We start from the raw sequence: 20,922 nt of genomic DNA on the forward strand, positions 1-20,922 counted from the left end.
GCTTGAACATTCTCCTTCATCTTAAGTAGCTGTCCCTAGAGCCGATATATTGCACCAGCTTTGCTAAATATGTTGCTTATTCTTCAAAATCCATGCACATTCACCAGTTTTCTTTTCCAGCAATACCAAAGGAAACTGGACATTTAAGTGCTGCCTGATTTGAATGAAACTTTCGCAATAAGGGCTAGGGGAGAAGAGTACATATATTTTTAAGGCTTAAGTCTGTCCTCTGGATTCTACTCTAACTACATTCTTTCTTTGGTTTTTATTTTTATTTTTTTCTTTCATGAGAGGGAGAAGTGAGGATCTATGTATTTGATCATCAGTATTTGAGTAACTTCCAGTGAAGACATTTCCATAGCTGAAGTGGAGTACCAACTTATCTTTAAATTATAGTCTTTACTGCTTCTTTTGTTCAGTGTTCTAGATCACACAGACCTTTATTGAATCCTAAAAGCACAGACCAAAAACTTTAGGTTTTACATATGCTATGAAGGTTCTATGTATTATTTCTGCTCCTAGAAGTAAGTGACTTGAGCCCACACCCCCGGAATTTTTTTCTAGCTCATCAGCACAGTGTTAAGTCTATCTATTGGACACCAGGAAAATAATTCATGTCAAAATATCTATAGATCGACTTGTTTTTCCCCTGAATAAATTTGTAGTCTGATGCCTACATTTGTAGGGAATTCTGCCTCTAAATTCTCATATATTTTAACAGCTTCTGCATTTGCTTAGGCCCCTGAATCAATCTTCTATCTGTCTGTTTATTGTCATTTATGAGTAGATGTAGATTCTGCTCATTCTTGAAATTTCATGGCTGAGCCTTGGCAATCCCTCTCAAAGGGCCTACAATTCTTTGCTGTACTCTTCTCCTTTCCTGTAGAATCACAGGCACATTTCAGGAAAAGGCTGATATTTGTCATCATTCTGGTTTCAGTGTAGGGAGGGTCACTTGCTAGGAATATGTTTTAGTCTACATTTAAGCCAACTTTTATCAGAGCCTTTATGACATTCCCCTTGTGGTTGTTCACTCCCTGAAGGAAGATGTAACTGCGGTTCCTCGTAGATGCCAATCATTCTCATTTGAAATGGGCATTGCTGCAGGAGCCCTTGGGTCCAATTTCAGAAGCAGAGAGATCTACTGATCTAAGTGTTCCTCTCTTACAGAGTATATGGATTTACTTCTTTTTGTAGGTCCATGCATATTTTTATTCAACAAACAATAGGTACCTAAAATAGACTAAGTGCTCAGAATAAAATGGTATAGAGTTGGTCAATAAACACTTAGTAAGTACCTACAAATGTCAGGCACTGTACTAAATATTGGGTGTACATAGGAAGGAAAAAGACAGTTCCTGTTCTCAAGCTCATAATCTAATGGAAGAGATGACATAAAATTAACTATGTCCCTACCTGATATACACAGAATACATTGGAAATAATCAACACAGAAGGTACTAGACTTAAGGGGAATGGGGAAAGGCTTCCTAAGAAGGTGGGATTTTAGCTGGGACTTTTGGAAGGTGGGGAAGCCAAAGGCAGAGACAAAGAGGGAAAGCACTCCAGGTATAGGGGACAGCCAGTGAAAATGCCCAGAGTTGAGACAAAGAGTATCTTGCTTGAAGAACTATAAGACCAGTGCCACTAGATCAGAGATTGCTTTGGGGTGGGGGGAGGTATAAGATGTAAAGAAAGTGGAAAGATATGTGTATAGGAAAAGCTCTGAATTTCAAACAGAGGTGATTTTTCATTTTATCCTGGAGGCCCCAGGGAGTCACCAGTTTATCAAGTAGAGGAATAACTAGATCACAACATGTGCTTTAGGCAGATGACTTTAACAGCTGATTCAGAGCTGGATCACATAAACTGGGATTTCAAGTGATGGTAAGAAGAAATTGACTTAACAGAGAAGCATCATAGAATGATAATCAATAAGAATTTATTAAGCATTAGCTAGGTAACACTGTTCTATGCCCTGCCCTCAAGGAGCTTACAATCTAATAAGGTGATGGTCATTTCCAAAAGTAAATATAACATAAGGTTAGTGTTTTCTACATGTAGACAGATCACGTTATTTCACTGCTTTTACCTATAGCAAGACCTTATTAGATTTCTTATTAGAGACATTAAGGTATGGGCAGTGATGGCAAACCTTTTAGAGACTGAGTATTCAAACTGCAATCCTCACTCTGCATTTCAGTCACCCCCTTACCCTAGACAGGGGAAGGAGGGAACATTCCCATTGGGCTGCTGGGCAGAGGGGGCAGGTGTTGGAAGAAACATCCTCAGGTACTTGTAGAGAGGGGAAAGGAGCAGCTCCCTCTGCTATTCATGTCATAGGTTCACCAAAATGAGTATAGTGTAGCACTGGGCTTGGAAAACCTGGATTTGAATCCTGCTTCAGAAACTTATATGCTATTTGACCCTTATCAATGACCCTTCTCTAAATTCATGTATGATGACAGTAATACTGACTTTACACAGCATTGTTGTAGCATTAAACAAAAAAATAATGTATATAAAATATATCATAAAATTTAAAGAGCTATCTAAATATTAGGGATTATTTCTATTATTTGGTGCCTTTGTTTTAGGCAATATAAGGATATACTTCTCATGAGATGGGAGGAAAGGTATCCAGCATTTTTTGAAAACCTTAAGATTTCCCCCTCCCTTTTCCCCTAGATACAAGCTACTGTTATCATTAGGTAATGTCTTTGATTTAGACAGTGTAAGATTATACTTTTAATGATATAGGAGGAGAGGTGACCAGTCTTTCGAAAATCATCTTTTTTCTTTTTTCCTTAAAAATATATTTTGATAGTCTGCTTGCATGATTTTGGCACACAATGAACCTGACAGAATTTTGCATTTGCATTTTTAAAATGTTCCATGAAATGAATCATAACTTCCCTAAATTATAGCTTTGAAACCTTTTGGAATCTTTTGTCTATGAGACAATAGCTGATCCTTTTGCTTTCAATAAATACATATATGCAGATCTATACTTATACATATATGTATAGGTAGATGATAGACACATATGAGCTGTACCTGCCACATTCTTTAGAGTATCTTCACTGAAGTCCCCCTTTAGAAGACCATGCTTTTGGAACACAAGCTTGACAGAGTCTAACAATGGGTATTTATCTGTCTATCTGTCTGTCATCCAAGGATGAGCCTCACTAAGTTTGGAGAGGTTCATCACCTGAATAATGAGTTGAAAGGGTAATACATTTTTTGGCTATAACAAATCTCAAAGACTATCTAACAAGAACTAGGAGGGTTTAATGCAATTCAACCCATATTTACTAAATAGTTTACCTATGTGCCAGACACTCTGCTAGTTACAAACACAAAAAAGATATTTTCTGTGCCCTTAAGGTGCTTACATTCTATTTTTTAGTGGGGTAGAATAGTATAGAAAGTAAGTAAATACAAAGTGTTAACACAATTTCAAGAGAGTGTGCTTTAAGGGGTGAGAGAACAGAGCAAGAATTGTCTCTTGAAGAAGGAGGATCCAAAGCTGTCTTTTGAAGGAGTCTAAAAATTCTTTAGGGAGGAAATGATGAGGAATTATATCCCAGACATGGGAAGAACCACTGGAGGGATTGATGAATTGTTAGATTCATGAAGTATCACAAGCAAGCCAGTTCATAGGACATATAAATATGAGTAGGAGAATTTTCTGTACCTGCACTGGAAAAGAATTCTAGATCCTTAAAATATTAAAAAATATGTCTATGTTTATACATGCATATATACACATAAACTTACAAACAATTACATTTCATAGGTTTTTATTAGTGATCCAGGGATTTTTCATTTGTTCAAGAAAAAATAATCAAACTAATACTATTAATTGCTTCCCTAAGAACATATTAGTTAAAAGAGTATAAATGGGATGGCTTCATAAGAGCAATTCATATTCACATGCATTAAGGAATGTGGATTTGAAAATAAATTGGAATTTAAGGGAGCTCATCAAAATTTAGGCCTGGAAAGAATCTTAGTGAAGTATTTAGGGCTCATAAACAGGCTTAGGTTTCCATTGATGATCTAATTTGCATCTTAGGAGATGGGCCAAATGACTTATAATGGGGCTTTGCAATCTTGTGGAGAGTTCCATTGAAATGTTTTAAGGAATATTAGAGCTGAGAGAGGCCTTAGAAATCCTCTAGTCCAATTTATTGATTTTAAAAAAGAGGAAAATGAGATTCAAAAGATGTTAAGTGGCTCACCCTATGTAATAGAGCTATTAATGAAACTGTTACTAAACATTTTTGGTTACAAGGGCCATTCTCCAATAGATGTGATCAAAAGAGATGGACAAATAGTTCTTGAAATAAAAATTGAAAACCATGTAACAATTATGTGAAAGATTGTGCCAAGCCACCAATAGAAATTTTTTTTTTATTTTAAACCCTTAACTTCTGTGTATTGACATAGGTGGAAGAGTGGTAAGGGTAGGCAATGGGGGTCAAGTGACTTGCCCAGGGTCACACAGCTGGGAAGTGTCTGAGGCCGGATTTGAACCTAGGACCTCCTGTCTCTAGGCCTGACTCTCACTCCACTGAGCTACCCAGCTGCCCACCAATAGAAATTTTGATGGGCTGGGGAAAGATATTTAATATATTGTTCATGAAGCAGTGGATTGATCCAATTCTGGACAATAATTTGGAATTATGGTATATTGCAACTCAAATGTCCATACCCTTTGTCCCAAAAACCTATTACTTAGAACATACTGAAGGAAGTCAAGACAAAAACAGAAGTCTTTTTTCAGTGCCAAATTATTAAAAGCAGCTCTTTTGTCACATCAAAGTAGGGGGGTAAAAAGGTGACTATTGACTGAGGAATGACTAAAAAATATGATACATTATTGGAATGGAATTATCATATTAGAAGTTATAGAAATTACGAATTCAAAATAACATGGGAGGACTTGAATGAATGTGTGTGGATTGAAATAAACAGAATCCCACTAGAAGCTGACTGTGACAATGTAAATTTAAAAACCAATATTATGAAACTTACTGCTGCTGAGGAAGTTTGGTTCAGGAGAAGAGACAAAGAATGCACTCCTTTTCTTGCAAAGTTGAGGAATGACTAAAGCAGAATGTTGCATTTGCTTTAACAGTTATAATCAGCCATGTGGGATAAGGTGGTTTCCTCATTGTAAGGGGAAGCTCCTTGGGTGAGGAAGAGAGTTATTTTTGGTACCTTCCGTGATATAAAATCATGAAGCTTCCATCCAAGTTTTACTTTGATGGGAGTCCATATGATGAAGGTTATACTTATGATGATCTTTATTAGGGTAGCTTTTAATTGGTACAAAGAAAATTTCATTCAAATCTTTCTTGTCATGTGGCAAAATGAAGCCTCCTGAAACCCTTCTTCTCTTAGAATTGTAGAATCTTAGAAATGGAGGATCATGTGTAAACCTCTTTTATTTTTATTTTTTCGTTATGCAAGAAAAATGGAGCCCTGAAAGAAGTAATTTGCTTAGAAGTAACTACATGGGGAATTAACAGCAGAGGTAGGACTAGAGCAAGGTCTCTCTTACAGGCCAGTGCATCTTCCATTAGTGGTAATCCCACTTCTAATATATAGGCTTTGCCTCAATGGTTCAAAAAATCCATGCCATTGTTTTTAATTTTCTGGTGCATTTCCCTTCAAAGCTTAACTTTCTTGGAAGCTTCCATTTTCTTGTCTTATTGTAATCCTTGCTTGGCAGTATTTTCTGGCCACTACCTTACCTTGTATAAAGCAGATGGAAAGCAGCAGTTAAAGGGGAAATACTCTACTGTAAATTCTTTGTAAGAAATGTATATCCCTTATTACTTCTGGGAGCCATAGTAATATCACTCACAGCCTTGCCAACATATGTTTAAAATGGAAAGTACCTCAAACAGAGGCTTTTCAAATGTTTATTTCCCCAAATTGTGGCCTAACCATTGGTTCTCAGTTTTTATAAAAAAAATTTGTGTTCAGGTCTGTAAAATTTTTGAGCTAGAAGGTAATAGTGAGATCTTCTTGTAGTTCAACCTTATCCTCCTTCCCTTCCTAAGGATGAGGAAACGAGTCCAATAGAGAGGATAGAATCTGTCAAAGACTATAGAGAGCAAGTAGCCGAGCTGGGATATCGACCTAAATCTTACTCCAAATCCAGTGATTTTTAAGTCATACTATGAAGTACAATCTATTCTTGGTATTCAGATGGATCTGGCATCAGTTATACAGATGGTTCATTAACTGAACTATGTAGATAAGTTGGATCTAATCCAATAAGCATTTATTAGGTACCTACTATGTGCAAGGCACTATGGGCTAGATGCCAGGGATTCAAAGATTTAAAAAGCAACAACAACAAAAAGCAACATTCTCTTCTCTCAAGGAGCTAACATTCTATTGAAATAACTTTCTCCCATTATCCAGATTGTTTCCCAATCATCTTCTCATCATCCCTTTGAAATTCATCATCAACAATCAATATTTATTGAGTGTCCTGAATGGAGCACATTTAACTGGGTCCTGATGTTTTGAAAACTCTGCCCATACATGTCATTATTTATCTCCATATATATATATGTTGAAGAGTCTGGACACAAGCATAAAAAGATATATATGTAAGATAACACATTTTAAGAGGTCAAGTGAAAACTAAGTACAATAATTTCAGAAGAAGGCAGAGATAAGTTGTGGCGGAGAAGAAAGAACACTGGACTTGGGTCAAGAAGACTTGGGCTTAAATTATGGGCCTGATATTGTCTGTGTAACCGGGTAAGAAGCTTCAGTCTTCTGAGGCTCTTTTTTTTTTCATTTGTAAAGAATAGTATCCAGGGATATGCTGGACCTATCTCATAATTGCTCAGGTGATCCAATTGTTAAATATTCTATAGGATCATTTTTGCCCAAGGAATTGGCAATTGTTACAAAGCAGAACTAACTTTATTTACTAGATTTCAAAAAGTGATAGAGAAAATGCTAGTAATATAAATTAAATTAAAAAATGTGTTCTTTTCTGGGGAAGTAGGGAAACTCATTGTTAAATATTTACCAATACATTCCTAAGTAACGCTGTTGCTGACCACCTTTTAAAGTGTTTGTAAATAAGCAAATACTTTGTAAAATTTAAAGTACTATGGAAATAAGAATCATTTATTCTCACCTACTATTAGGACTGTCTAAAAATCTTGATGGAAAAGGTAGGTTTGGTGAGGGATTTAGGCAAGTTAAAAGTAGGTGGTCAGACATTCCAGGAACAGGTAGATGTGGCAAGTTGCAACTGGCCATTGGCTGTTCTAAAGACTCTGAATAACTATTGTTTATTCATGGAAGATGTATGTATTTGATTTTATCACAAGCAAAGCATAAACTAACTACTGTTACTAAAAGAAAAAAAATCCTTTACCATATTCCAAAACCAAAAAATAAGAAAAGTCTTTGGGTACTCCAATGATTTGAATTCACCACTCCATTGTTTCCCCCATGAAAACACATAATCTGATTTAAGACATAATTATTCCAAAGCCTAGCAGGATTTTGGGAATTAGAGTTTGAAGGGACTTTAGACATCATTTGGGCCAAATGTTTTTTGTGTCTTGATTTTGCCGATCCAGTTATTAAATATGGGAAGTGTTGGGTGAGTGTGAAGGAGCAAGTCAAGGGTTATGCTATGATGATGATGATTTGCAATGGTAGCCATTTTGTTTTTTGCCCATTTTATTTGCTTGGAGGAGCAGCTGTTCTGTTTTGAGAGCCCACATAAAATCAAAGAATCAAAGGATTTAAAGCTAACATGGTCCTTAGAGTTCATATAATTCAGTCCTCTCATTTCTCAAATGAGGAAACTGATGTTCATGAAGTTTAAGTGTGTCGAGATCTCTTTATCATCTCTGATAATCTGATAAGGACAGCTTAGTTGATAAGGAAATAAGGATGGGACAAGGGAGTTGTCTTTTACCTCATGCTTCCAGCTCTGGCTCCAGGAGCATGGAGTTTATTATATATATTTCAAGACTCATTTCACACAAAAGAACCCCCCCGAAACTTTGCAGATACGCAAAAGTTACAAATTACATCACATCAAAACACAAAACATTGGCTTCAGAATAGACCAAGGCCAAGGCTGAATTTTGACTAGGTTCTTATCAGGAAGCCAAGTTGGGAAGTATCCCTCTCAGGGTCAAATTGCCCCCACTGATTTTGGCCTTGGCTATACCAGGCAGCAGCATTCCTTGCTGTGTTAACAGTGTTAACCCTTTAAATTCAGGTTTGATAGGAACTTAAAACTTTTCAATAAGGCCACAATACTTTTCAACAAGAAATCACAAGGATCACAAAAGGGGTCAAAAGAGGAGTCTCAGATTTTTATCTATTCTCTTATTGGCTTCCCACAGAAGTGAAGACTAAGTTGTCACAGGTCACCCAGAAATCAGGATCAAAAAATAGGTTTTTTGATTGCCAATCCAAACCCCTTTGGCTCCAGCTGTCTTTATAAAGAATTGGCATGTTTTGTATGCATATTTGGTTTGGGAGATAGGATGATAAGAATGATGATATATAAGGTGTGATGAAATGAATACACAAAACATGTAAGTGCTTATTATATGGAGATAAACATAGAAAAGCAATTCAATAATATAAATAAAAAGTAAGATAGGCCCTTCTTTTAAACTCATCTTCTAATTGGAGAGACAACTCTTATGGAAGGTTTTTTGTTGCAAATGTCCATGACCTAAGGTTCTTAGAGTACATCAGCAAAGCACTCATTTTTAAAAATAATACTTAATTTTTTCCAATTAGTGTAGAAATACATTAAAAAAAAAAACAACAACTTACTCTCCATCTTGGAAGATAAATACTGTGTATTGGTTCCTAGGCAGAAGAGTAGGGAGGGCTAGGCAATGGGAGTTAAGTGATTTCCCAGGGTCACATAGCCAGGATGTGTTTGAGGCCAGATTTGAATGGAAGATTTGGCTAGGATCTCTCTGGGCCTGGCTCTCAGTCCAATGAGCCACCTAGTTGCACCCCAAAACAATTTTTAGCATAAAAATTGAACCCCAAAATCTCTCCCTCCTTCCCCCCTTTATTCTTTTCTCTTTCTTTCCTCCTTGAGATAGTAAGCAATCTGATATAGATTTTATATGTGCAATCTGTAAGTTAAGTTTTGCAAGGATTTGCAAGAAGCCATGCCTGTGGGCAGGGTTTGCAGTTGGACACTTGGAATATTGGGAGATTCCTGATGCCATCCTGGGGCATGAGACCAATCATCAGTTGGGCTGTCCCCTATATAAGGGAGGCAGAGACTGGACCCAGAGACTCATTTTAGAGTCAGGGATCCAGGGTGGAGGGAGGAGAACATGGTTTTAGATTACTTAGGTAGGTAGATTTATCTATCTTGGCTGGTCTCATTGACAAACCCAACAATCTCTTGAGGAACAAAAATATATTTCAACCAACTAAATATTCATCATCTAGCCCAGGGCTTGTCAGCCCTGGGTCAGTAGCTGAGCATCTATTCATCTATTTATCTTCAATCAAGCTACCATCTAATTTGTCTATAGGCAAGCAGTGTAGTGGTCCTGTGAGTTTAGCTATCAACATTCTGAAGCTGTTAGATTTAGTATTTAGAGCTAAGATCAAATCTCATTCAGGGATTCCTAAAAACCCTCTTCCATTCTGTCAGTTTCCCTTGCTGTTTTGATTAACAAGTAAAGTTTTGTTTATAAAAGTCAATCCAGCTACTGACCTTTTGAAGGGTCAGAGGAGGATCCAGTCTTACTCCCTGAAGTTGAGTTTAACTACCATCAGTACTATCATTAGATACGTTATTGATTTATCATTGTTATTCTGATATTATTGATTTAGTTATCATTAGTTGAACATCAATTGGTGCCAAGAGGCAAGCCTTCCTGAAGAAACACATTGTGATTGGTTGAGGGGATTCTACAGGAAGTTTAGTTGTGTTATCTGATTTCCTGTTTATACCTAAGGAAGGTTTAAAGTTCCTTTGTCATCTAGGGCCTTCTGCTTTACCTTTCTAAACAATTACATCTTTACAATCAAGTCCCTCAATGATCTTAACAAATCATGTAAAACATTTTCCCATATTGGTAATTTTGTGGAAGAGATCTCAAATCAAAAAGAGAAAAAAGGAATGTGAAATATTATATGTTTTTGTATGCATTCAGATTCCATCAGTTCTTTCTCTAAAGGCAGATGGCATTCAAAGCAGGTATTAATGACTGCTTCAATGTCATTTCCATTGACAAAAATCATACTCATTTCTTATATTTAACCATTTGACAATGCTAAAGTCTTGAAGGAACAGGCATAGAAGTAAGAACTTTCTTTTCTGGGTCTTCAGTAACACGGGAGCTACTGCCAGACCACATTTCCATAGGGATTGCTTCCCAAGATAATGTCCAAGGACACTAGCATAGAAGCAGCACTATTCCGGAGGCTTTTGAGTTTAGAATTCCGGACTGCCTCTTTCAGGGTCTCAGGGGAAATGGTAGTCATGATGGTGGGTTGACTACCTGGCAAGCACTACTTCATGTCTCTCTCTCAGGGCTCCTCATTGTTTTAGGATGGCTTGCCTCCCCTGTAGATGGCAGCTGATTGGCCATTGGTGGGGATGGCTAACCCCTTTACTGCAAGGGTTGTTTTCTCAGATGACAGCTGTGAAGACTGGACTATAAGTAGGAAGCAGGTCCAGAGTGGGAGGTGTTGTTAATCCTAGAGTTCTAGAACCTAAGATACCACAGGACCACTTTTAACCACTTTCCTAAATTAAGTAGTTTAATTCACAAAGGCTTGATTTAGAATAAGGAGCCATGGATGACAGCATTAGTTTTCCCACCAGTGTGATCCTAGGCAAATTATTTCATCTATCCTAGCTTGCCTGCTTCCTCATCGCTAAAAACAAGGAATTTCGTTTAGACAGCCTCTAAAGTTTCCCCATTCATAAAATGAGGAGACTGAACTAAATCATAGATCTTGAGCTGAAAGGAACCTAAAAAGTCTAATTCAACCTCCTCATTTTACAGATGACAAAACTGAGTCTCAGGGAGATTAAGTGACTTTCCCAAGGTTACATAAGAAGTATTAGAAGTTGGATCATCACCCAGGTCTGTTGATTCTAGGGACAATGGCCTTTCTCTGTATTCTTGTATTCTTGCATTGAATCAAATTCATTATTGTATTAAATTAAAACTTTTGTGGTTCTTGTTTTGGGTTCACTCATAAATAATTTCTGTTATTGCTTTGCAGATCTGGACTCAACTACCTTTTTATATTGTACCTTATTCTTAGAAATACAAGTTCTTGCAGGTGAAAGAGTAGATATTGTCACATAGTAGAAATCTTCCTGTATCCCTAATAATGCAGTTCACTATGAACCTCTGCCATCCTCTTGGTCTCCCCCCACCCATTTACCTTAAAATCTCTTCCCTAAACCCATGCTCTCTCATTCTTCTGAGGAGTATTTATCAGTGGTAAGGTATTGTGAGGTTTACTCTATGATGTTTCAGACCTATTTATGTGCTGTCACTTTGATTTGAACTCTGCTTTCAACTTTGTGTTCTGTATGTTTACAAAGAGTTTTCCTTATGATCTTTCTGTTCTTATTTTGTTGCTATAGGTGATGGTTACATTTGTTTGCCCTTCTTGTATTTCTGTTGTTCGAGGTGTTTGAGAAGAAAATAATGTCTTCAAGTCCATTTTTCTTCATTCTAGGTAAGTTTCATATGCATATTTTTATTGAACATTCCATATTTTCCTTTTCATTTGTGGTTAGGCTCAACTTTGCAGGAAAGGTCAATTGGGCTTTACCTTGAGCTCCTTTAGTCTTCAGAACATATTGCTCCATTTTTTCTTGCAAATTCTGGTGAGTTTACAATAGTCTTGTGTTATTTGAGTTTCTTTTCTTTGATATTTGAAGGTCTTTTTCATGGTTTCTTGAAGAATTTATTTGTCAATAGAATTGTTAAAAGGGCCTTGGAATTTGCAGTAAAGAGTCTTTTTCTTTTGGAGAAAAGATGTAGATTCTTTTGATTGGCACTTTTGTTTTCTGTGTTTAGGAACTCTGTATTTTTTTATTCCTTATTATTTTTAAAATATTATCCCTTGCATTATGGAATCCAAGTATTTATTCTTCTTATTCTTCTGGGAGACTGATAATCCTTAAGTAGTCTCTACATATCCTGTCTTTGAGAAAAATATGTTTTGATTGTATGGAAATCATGCTTTATTTTAATGTCAAAGCTTTTTTTCTTCTCATGTTCCAAACTGTCCTTTCATTTCTGTCTATTTACATTCCTAATCAGTTATCCTCTCTTATGTTTCTTTGGTGAGAATTGCTCAAGTTTTTCAATTCTGCTAATTGTCTTGCTATAAAGGGTAAAAATTCTGCTTTCACAATTTTTCTCTCTCTTTTAAACAATTCAGGAACATTCAGAGGGTCATCTGCAAAGTCAATTTCACTTTCATCTGTTTAGCAAGGCTAATATGTACCTTGCAATAGTTATGGATATCAGAACTATTTTACCTAATTTAGAGGGCATATTTCGTTCTGTTTTCAACACCTTCTCTTGGTTTAGCTAGTTATATGCAAACTTTTTAATTGAGTTTTTCTTCCTCTTGAAATTTTGGTAATTTTAAGCCTTTCCCCACATTTATTTTCCCATATTCTTCACTTTCTGACTCTTTCCCCTTTGGTAGCTTTTCCTTGGGGACTGGATCTCAAAAAGTCTCAGCTTTCTTCCATGCTAGGCAATTAATAATTCACCAGCTTCAATTTCTGTGTCAGGTGATTTTTGAGAAAACAATATTGGCCCTGCCTGGACGGTGGGCTCTTTCTCCAGCCTCAGTTGAGTACTACAAACATCTTGCCCCATTTCATTTATTCCTAATTTCTTTGATTGAACTGTTTTGTAGTGCAGAGTGCTTCCATCTCACACAAGCAAATTTCTTTCATTTGGTATTGGACAGTAGGAGTACTGGGAGATAGTAGTGGAGTGGGAGGACTAGAGAGTTACATCCTATAATAAGCTCAGCTGGCTTATGTAGACCTGCAATGAGGAACATGGTATGCAGTAGGAAAGAGATGTTTTAAGTTGTAAGGAATATGCTATTTTTAGTTCCTCAAATTTTTATCTTGTTTGAGTTCTTGACATCTTAGGTGATGGATATAAGTAAAATTGTTTTATCTCTAGCACATAATTACTATTTTGGAAAAGTTTCAAAGTTCATGAGAATTAGTGAAAATGACTAGACTTCCATTTGTTGGAAATATAACCAAGAATTTATGGATGCCCTTTCTATTAGATCAAAAATGATCTCTAAGATCCCTTCCAACCTCAAAATCTAGATGCTATAAATCACTTAGACTTAGTTATATACACAGAGGGAACAAAATCAGCAATGTATAGCTGCAGCATAGTCTAGGATACAGCTTCTACTTCCAGAATAGTAACACTACTTAGCATTTATATGGGACTTTTCAATCATTAATTAGTTAATCCACACAACTCTACTGGGAATAGGTAAGTATTTTTTTTCTGACTGTTGTTTTTTGCCTCCAGCTGCAGAACTAAGAAAAACTGAATTCTGATTTGAAATTTTTTGCCCAGGGCTAAACTTGAAGTCAATAAATAGTTGGAAAGGCAGTTTCCATATGCATGCCCTGTGCTCAGATCATAAAGATATGTTAACCTTTTGAGGAAGAAGGTACTCTTACTCTCTGGAAAAGAGACCCTTTATTTCTACAGTTTATGCAGAGGCAGCATTGTGTGGTTAATAGGATTTTAGACTCAGAGTCAAGAAGATGAGTGCAGACACTTACTAGTTATGTGGCCACAGGCAAATAACTTAACTTTTTTCCATCTCATTTTTCATATATGTAAAACAAGGGACTTAACCTAGACAGCGTTAGTTAGGTAATGTAATAGATAGACCAATGGTCCTGAAGAAGGAAAGACGTCATTTCAAATATGGCCTCAGACACTGACTAACTGTATAACTCTGGGTAAGTCACTTAACTTCTGTCTACTTCAGTTTCTTCAACTATAAAATGGAAACCATAATTACCACTATTTCACAGGGGCTGTTAAGAGAATAAAATGAGATAATGTTTGTAAAGCACTTTGTACAATGTTTAAAAAAAATTTGTTTCCTTCCTTCCTACCCTTTATTATCTTTCTGTCTCTAAATCTATGATCATATGAATAAAGTGACCTGAAGAACTTTTTGGGAGTCATACCTGGGGTTGAAAACTCTGGGACCTCAGATACCCAATAGTACTCAAAAGACCAAGACCTAAGACACCATACCTAGTGCTTATAAGTCAAGAGACTCAGAAATTAGGCTGACACAGAACTGAGTCTCTTCTCCTTCTGTGGGATATTACTTGAAGATGTTTCATTACCCAAGATTTTAGCATTTAACTATTGAGATGGAGGCATGTAGGAGTTCAATCTAATTTCTAGTCTCAATCTAGAATCACTGCTACCTTCATCTCCAATTCTCCTCTGTTTAGAAAGTAAATACCCACACTACCTGATATTCCATCTCATCTCTGTATTAATTAATGTTAAATATTGTATTTTTTCTTTTTTATTAAAAAACTTAATCATATATCAAAACCACTAACATTTCTTTATAAAAAGAACTTTTAAAAGGTTGTATATGAAATTATTAATTTGTATTACATATAGTTTGGGACTTTAAAAGTTTATATTAAATGTAACATAGAATAACAGAAATGCCTTGTATTCCTGCCCCTTTATGAATTTTCTGCTTTCCATTAAAAATATTTGATTGACAATTTTCTTCTTATAGCTTGATTTTTTAAATATTTCTGTCACTAGCACCAGTTCTCAACCTCCAAATGGAATTGTTCCCTGGTAAGAAATAAGTAGTCAAATCAAGCAAATGAATGGATTGGTCATGCCTTCAATTATATGTCTTACTCTACACTATTAGTCCTCTCTGTTTTCAAGAGTTTGGAAACTTTCTTTATTACCAGCATCCTGAATTCAGTATTGGTTACTGCATTGATCAGAGTTCTGAAAGCTTTCAAATTTGTTACTTTTACATGACTGTAGTAATTTTATAAATGATTCTCCTAGTTCTTTTCACTCTTTATCAGCTAATACATATTCTCACAGTTTTCTCTGATGCCATCATATTAATTTCTTACAATGCAACAACATCCCATGATATCCATATGCCACAATTTTTTTGGCCAGTCACCAATTGACAGAACCCACTTTTTTTTTCAGTTCTTTAGTACAATAAAATGCTTTCATAAGTTTTTTTGTTGTTATTAGTCCTTTATCTCTACCTTTGACATGTCTAATAATGGTATTGCTGGATCAAAGGATATGCAGTTAAGTGAGGGGTATAGTTCTAACATGCTTTCTGGAAAAGTTGGATCAACTTACAGCTCCATTAGTAGTGCTTTAGTGTGTTTCTCCTGCCCCAGCCTTCCAACAATTAATATTATCCTGACAGCTTCACCTATATGATAGTTGTAAGCTAGAACCTCATAGAGATATTTGAATTTGTGTTTCTCTTATTATTAATCAGACCATTTTTCAGTATGGACCTTAACAGCTTCTATTTCTTCATTTAAACTATTTGCTTTTATTCTTTGACAACTTATTTATTGAGAAATGGTTCTAATTAATATGCAATTGTATCAGTTTCCTATATGTCTTGACTATCAAAATAAAATTTTCCTACTCATTTGTTTTTTTTCTCATTTGAATTGTATTTGTTTTATTTGTGTGAGAGCTTTGTAATTTTATGGTATCAAAATTATCCCTTTTACCTTCTATGATCATCGTTGTCCTTTATTTAGTTTAGGATTCTACTCCTATACATAGCTGTGAAAAGTAGTTCTACTTATACCTCTATTTTTCCTATGACAAAATCTTTATTTAGGTCAGATATTCATGTGGATCTTATTTTGATATATGAAGCAAGATGCTGGTCTAAACCCAATTTCTACCTAATTGTTTTCCAATAAGTTTTGATCAAATGCTTTGATCAAATAGGAAGCTCATACCTCAGTAGTTTATAGAATTATAGGTTTAGCATTAGTAGGGACCTTAGAGGTCATCAACTCCAACTCCTTCATTTTACTGATGAAGAAATTGAAATATAAAGAAGTTAAGAGAATTGATAACAGTTAAGTAGCTAGCAGGTGTCCCAGGAAAAATATGAACCTAGGACTTTCCAACTATAAGTCAAATGCCTTGTCTGCTAAACCTTGGGTTTATCCAATATTGTGATACTATGTCAAATTGTTTTTGAGTCTAATCCACTTAGTCTATTCAGCTTCAATGTGTAATCAACTTTCTACTTTTTAAAGTTTTACCAAATAGCTTTTATGATGGATATTCTATAGAATATTGTGAAATCTTATACTGCTAGATCCTCTTTGTTTTGTTTTTTTTATTTCATTTCTTGAGATTTTTCACCTTTTGTACCTCCATGTTAATGTTGTTATTGTTTTGTCTTGCTTAATGAAGTAATCTCTTGACAGTTTGATTGATGTGGTTATAAATTATTTTGGGTAGTATAATCATTGTTAACCATAAGCAATTCATACCTCTCTAATTATTTAGATATTTCTTTATTCTTTAATGAATTACTACAGTTGTATTTATATAAGAGTTGAATGTATTGGAATTTTAGAGAAATTTCAATTAATTTTGTGCATTTTGTAGTTACTTAGAATGAAATTTCTTTTCTCTCTTGTAAATTGGTTGTGTTAGTAAGTATAGAGAAAAGCTCATAATTTTAGTGGCTTTATTCTATATCTCTCCTTTTACTGAAATTAATATTTTTTCAATTAATTTTAGTTAAATATTTGGAGTTTGTTAAGCAAATAGTTTGCATCAAAAAGAGATAATTTCTTCTTCTTTGCCTCTTTTTTTCCTCAGTTTCTTTTGTTTTGGGTCCATGGTTTTGGATTTCACTGTATACTATGGCCACAACCATCTCTGAACAGAGCTTTGAAATTTTGCTCACTTTGGGGCCAGTATACACCAAACTGAAAGTACATAGAGCTATTGTGCTGACCTCATTGTTGTATGCCTATGAAACCAGGACAGTATACCAGTGCCATGGCAGGAAACTAAATCACTTCCATCTGAATTATCTTAGGAAGAGTCTGAAGATCACTTGGCAAGATTCAAGACTGAAGTCTCTTCTCAAGCTAAAATACCAAGCATTCAGACTCTATTGCAGAGAATGCAACTCCAATGGCCTGGCCTTGTTGTTTGAATGCCAAAGGTACATTTGCCTAAAAGATATTTTATAGAGTTCTCACATGGAGGTCAGAAGCCGGGACAGAAGACAGAATCAGGACACTCTCAAAGTCTTGCTGAAGAACTTTTGTATCAATTGTAAAATACAGGAGACACCGGCAGGCACAGGACCATCTTGGATGGTATACTTAAATCAAAGATCACTATATCTCAGAATTGCAATAGCTCAAAAGAAATAGGAGATGCTCAAATTTAGAGACATCTCCATTCCAAATGTCCATGTGGGCTATTTGTGCCCCACCTGTGGTAGAACCTTCTGATCAGCCACAGTCAGAGACATTATATTTTGACTCCAGAATAATGATATCATTTTGATCTTCTTTAAGCTTGAAGGACAACAACCACCACCAATCAACATCTCCTGGAGAGCTCTTCATTGTGCCTTGAATGTGGTCGTTCTGTCTTCTTATGTTGTTCCCTAAAGAGCCTTGGTTTTGTCCCCTAAGATGGAGCCCTAAGATGTCTTAGAATGATATGTCTGTGGCTTCACAACATTTCCTTTATGCAATTACCTATCTGTAGATTCATAGCTTTCACTTTTTCCTTTGGTGGGCTTAACCAGCTCCAACTAGTGATTATTTTGAGTCCTATTCCCACTTAACAGCAGTCATTAGCCCTAGTCTCCCTTGGTCTTATTGTATATTTTATTAAAGCATCTGAAAGCTCCTAGCTATTTTCTGGAAAAAGTCTTGAATAAGATGGCTCTTTCTGGTCTATCTCTTATTTTATTGAAATTTTGTTGCTTCTGTATATGTAAGACGAATTGATTTTGTCTGGAAGCTTTTACACTGTCATCTTTGAAGAAGTGGTCTCTTATATTTATATAGACTTCTTCATACCTAGAAGTCTCTCCATCTTTGTTTATTTTTTGTCAGAGCCCTTATTTTCCTTCCAGCATCAGCTCAGATGCCTCATCCTTATGAATTCTTTGTGGAGACTCTCAGTTTTTAGTGTTATGCTATCTTTCTGCTTAACCCACCTTTTTTTTCTTAAAGTCATTTCTGTATATGCTATGCCCCTTCCCTATCCTCACCTCAAGTAGGATGTAACATCTTTGAGGGAATTATGGCTTCATTTTTGTCTTTGTATGCCCAGAATTTAGCACAATGTCTTGATTATATAGTAGGTCTTAAATAAATGTTGAATTGAATTGTATCCAATGTCAATAGTAGATGATATAGTCTTGTAGGCTGGACCTAATTCAGGCTAGTCTAGTACTTTAGATTTGGAATGAGAGTGAAATAAGGTACTCTTGGTCCATTCAACAATTAATAAAAAGTTCGTTTACCCATATTAGGACTACATATTCAGCAAGGATATCGCACTGTTTTATCCTGCCTCTATGTTAGCCATGCTGCTCCAATGATTAGACGCAGTAAGAGCTACTGACAACTTACATATTGGCTTAAAAAAATGTCCCCTGAAAGCTATACTCAAGGTCCCAACCTTTAGTCTCATGACTCAATTAAGTCTCAAGGAAGATTTCAATATCTTTTAAAAAGACGTTAGCATAGCCCGCATGGCAAATATTGCTTTCTAAAACTCATGGTATAATGTTATGAACATGGAATTGGGAGTTAGAGGGCCTAAGAGTTTAAATCTTAACCCTGTCCCTCACAGCCTGTGGGTCTGACTGTGGATGAATCATTTTTTGTTTGTTTGTTTGTTTTTTTTGTTTTTTTAATTTTTTAAACATTTATTAATATTCATTTTTAACATGGTTACATGATTCATGCTCCTACTTTCCCCCTTACCCCCCACTCTCCCCTCACCCAGGGCCAGTGCACATTTCCACTGGTTTTAACATGTGTCCTTGTTCAAGACCTATTTACAAATTGTTGATATTTGCATTGGTGTGGTAGTTTCGAGCCCACATCCTTAATCATGTCCACCCCAACCCATGCGCTCAAGCATTTGTTTTTCTTATGTGTTTCTTCTCCTGCAGTTCTTCCTCTGAATGTGGGTAGCATCTTTACCATAAATCCCTCAGAGCTGTCCTGGGTCATTGTATTGCTGCTGGTACAGAGGTCCATTACATTCGATTTTACCACAGTATATCAGTCTCTGTGTACAATGTTCTTCTGGCTCTGCTCCTTTCGCTCTGCATCAGTTCCCGGAGGTCTCTCCAGTTCACCTGGAACTCCTCTAGTTCATTATTCCTTTTAGCACAATAGTATTCCATCACCAGCATATACCACAGTTTGTTCAGCCATTCCCCAATTGAAGGACATCCCTTCCTTTTTCAGTTTTTTGCCACCACAAAAAGCGCAGCTATAAATATTTTCATACAAGTCTGTTTATCTATGATCTCTTTGGGGTACAAACCCAACAATGGTATGGCTGGATCAAAGGGCAGGCAGTCTTTTATAGCCCTTTGGGCATAGTTCCAAATTGCCAGCCAGAAAGGTTGGATCAGTTCACAGCTCCACCAGCAATGCATTAATGTCCCAATTTTGCCACATCCCCCTCCAGCATTCATTACTCTACTCTTCTTTCATTTTAGCCTATCTGCTAGGTGTGAGGTGATACCTCAGAGTTGTTTTGATTTGCATTTCTCTAATTATTAGAGATTTAGAACACTTTCTCATGTGCTTATTGATACTTTTGATTTCTTTGCCTGAAAATTGCCTATTCATGTCTCTTGCCCATTTATCAATTGGGGAATGGCTTGATTTTTTTATACAATTGATTTAGCTACTTGTATATTTGAGTAATTAGACCCCTGTCAGAGTTTTTTGTTATAAACATTTTTTCCCAATTTGTTGTTTCCCTTCTGATTTTGACTACATTGTTTTTGTTTGTATAAAAGTTTTTTAGCTTGATATAATCAAAACCATTTAATTTACATTTTGTAATTTTCTCTAACTCTTGCTTGGTTTTAAAATCTTTCCTTTCCCAGAGATCTGACAGGTATGCTATTTTGTGTTCACTTAACTTATTTATAGTTTCCCTCTTTTTATTCAGGTCGTTCACCCATTCTGAATTTATCTTGGTGTAGGGTGTGAGATGTTGATCTAGACCTAATCTCTCCCATATTGTTTTCCAAATTTCCCAGCAGTTTTTTTCAAATAGTGGATTCATGTCCCAAAAGTTGGGCTCTTTGAGTTTATCATACACTGTCTTGCTGATGTCATTAACCCCAAGTCTATTCCACTGATCCTCCTCTCTGTCTCTTAGCCAGTACGTTTTGATGACTGCTGCTTTATAGTATAGTTTAATACCTGGTACTGCTAGGCCCCCTTCCTTCACATTTTTTTTCATTATTTCCCTTGATATTCTTGATCTTTTGTTATTCCAAATGAAATTTGTTATAGTTTTTCCTAATTCAGTAAAGAAGTTGTTTGGTAATTTAATAGGTATGGTGCTAAATAGGTAAATTAATTTGGGTAGAATTGTCATTTTTATTATGTTAGCTCGACCTACCCATGAACAATTAATGGCTTTCCAATTGTTGAGATCCAGTTTTATTTGTTTGGAAAGTGTTTTGTAGTTGTTTTCGTATAATTGCTGTGTTTGTTTTGGTAGATAGATTCCCAAGTATTTTATATTGTCTAGGGTGATTTTAAATGGTGTTTCT

The sequence above is a fragment of the Gracilinanus agilis genome, chromosome 1 (assembly GCF_016433145.1).
Source record: "Gracilinanus agilis isolate LMUSP501 chromosome 1, AgileGrace, whole genome shotgun sequence".
Taxonomy (NCBI): Eukaryota; Metazoa; Chordata; class Mammalia; order Didelphimorphia; family Didelphidae; genus Gracilinanus; species Gracilinanus agilis.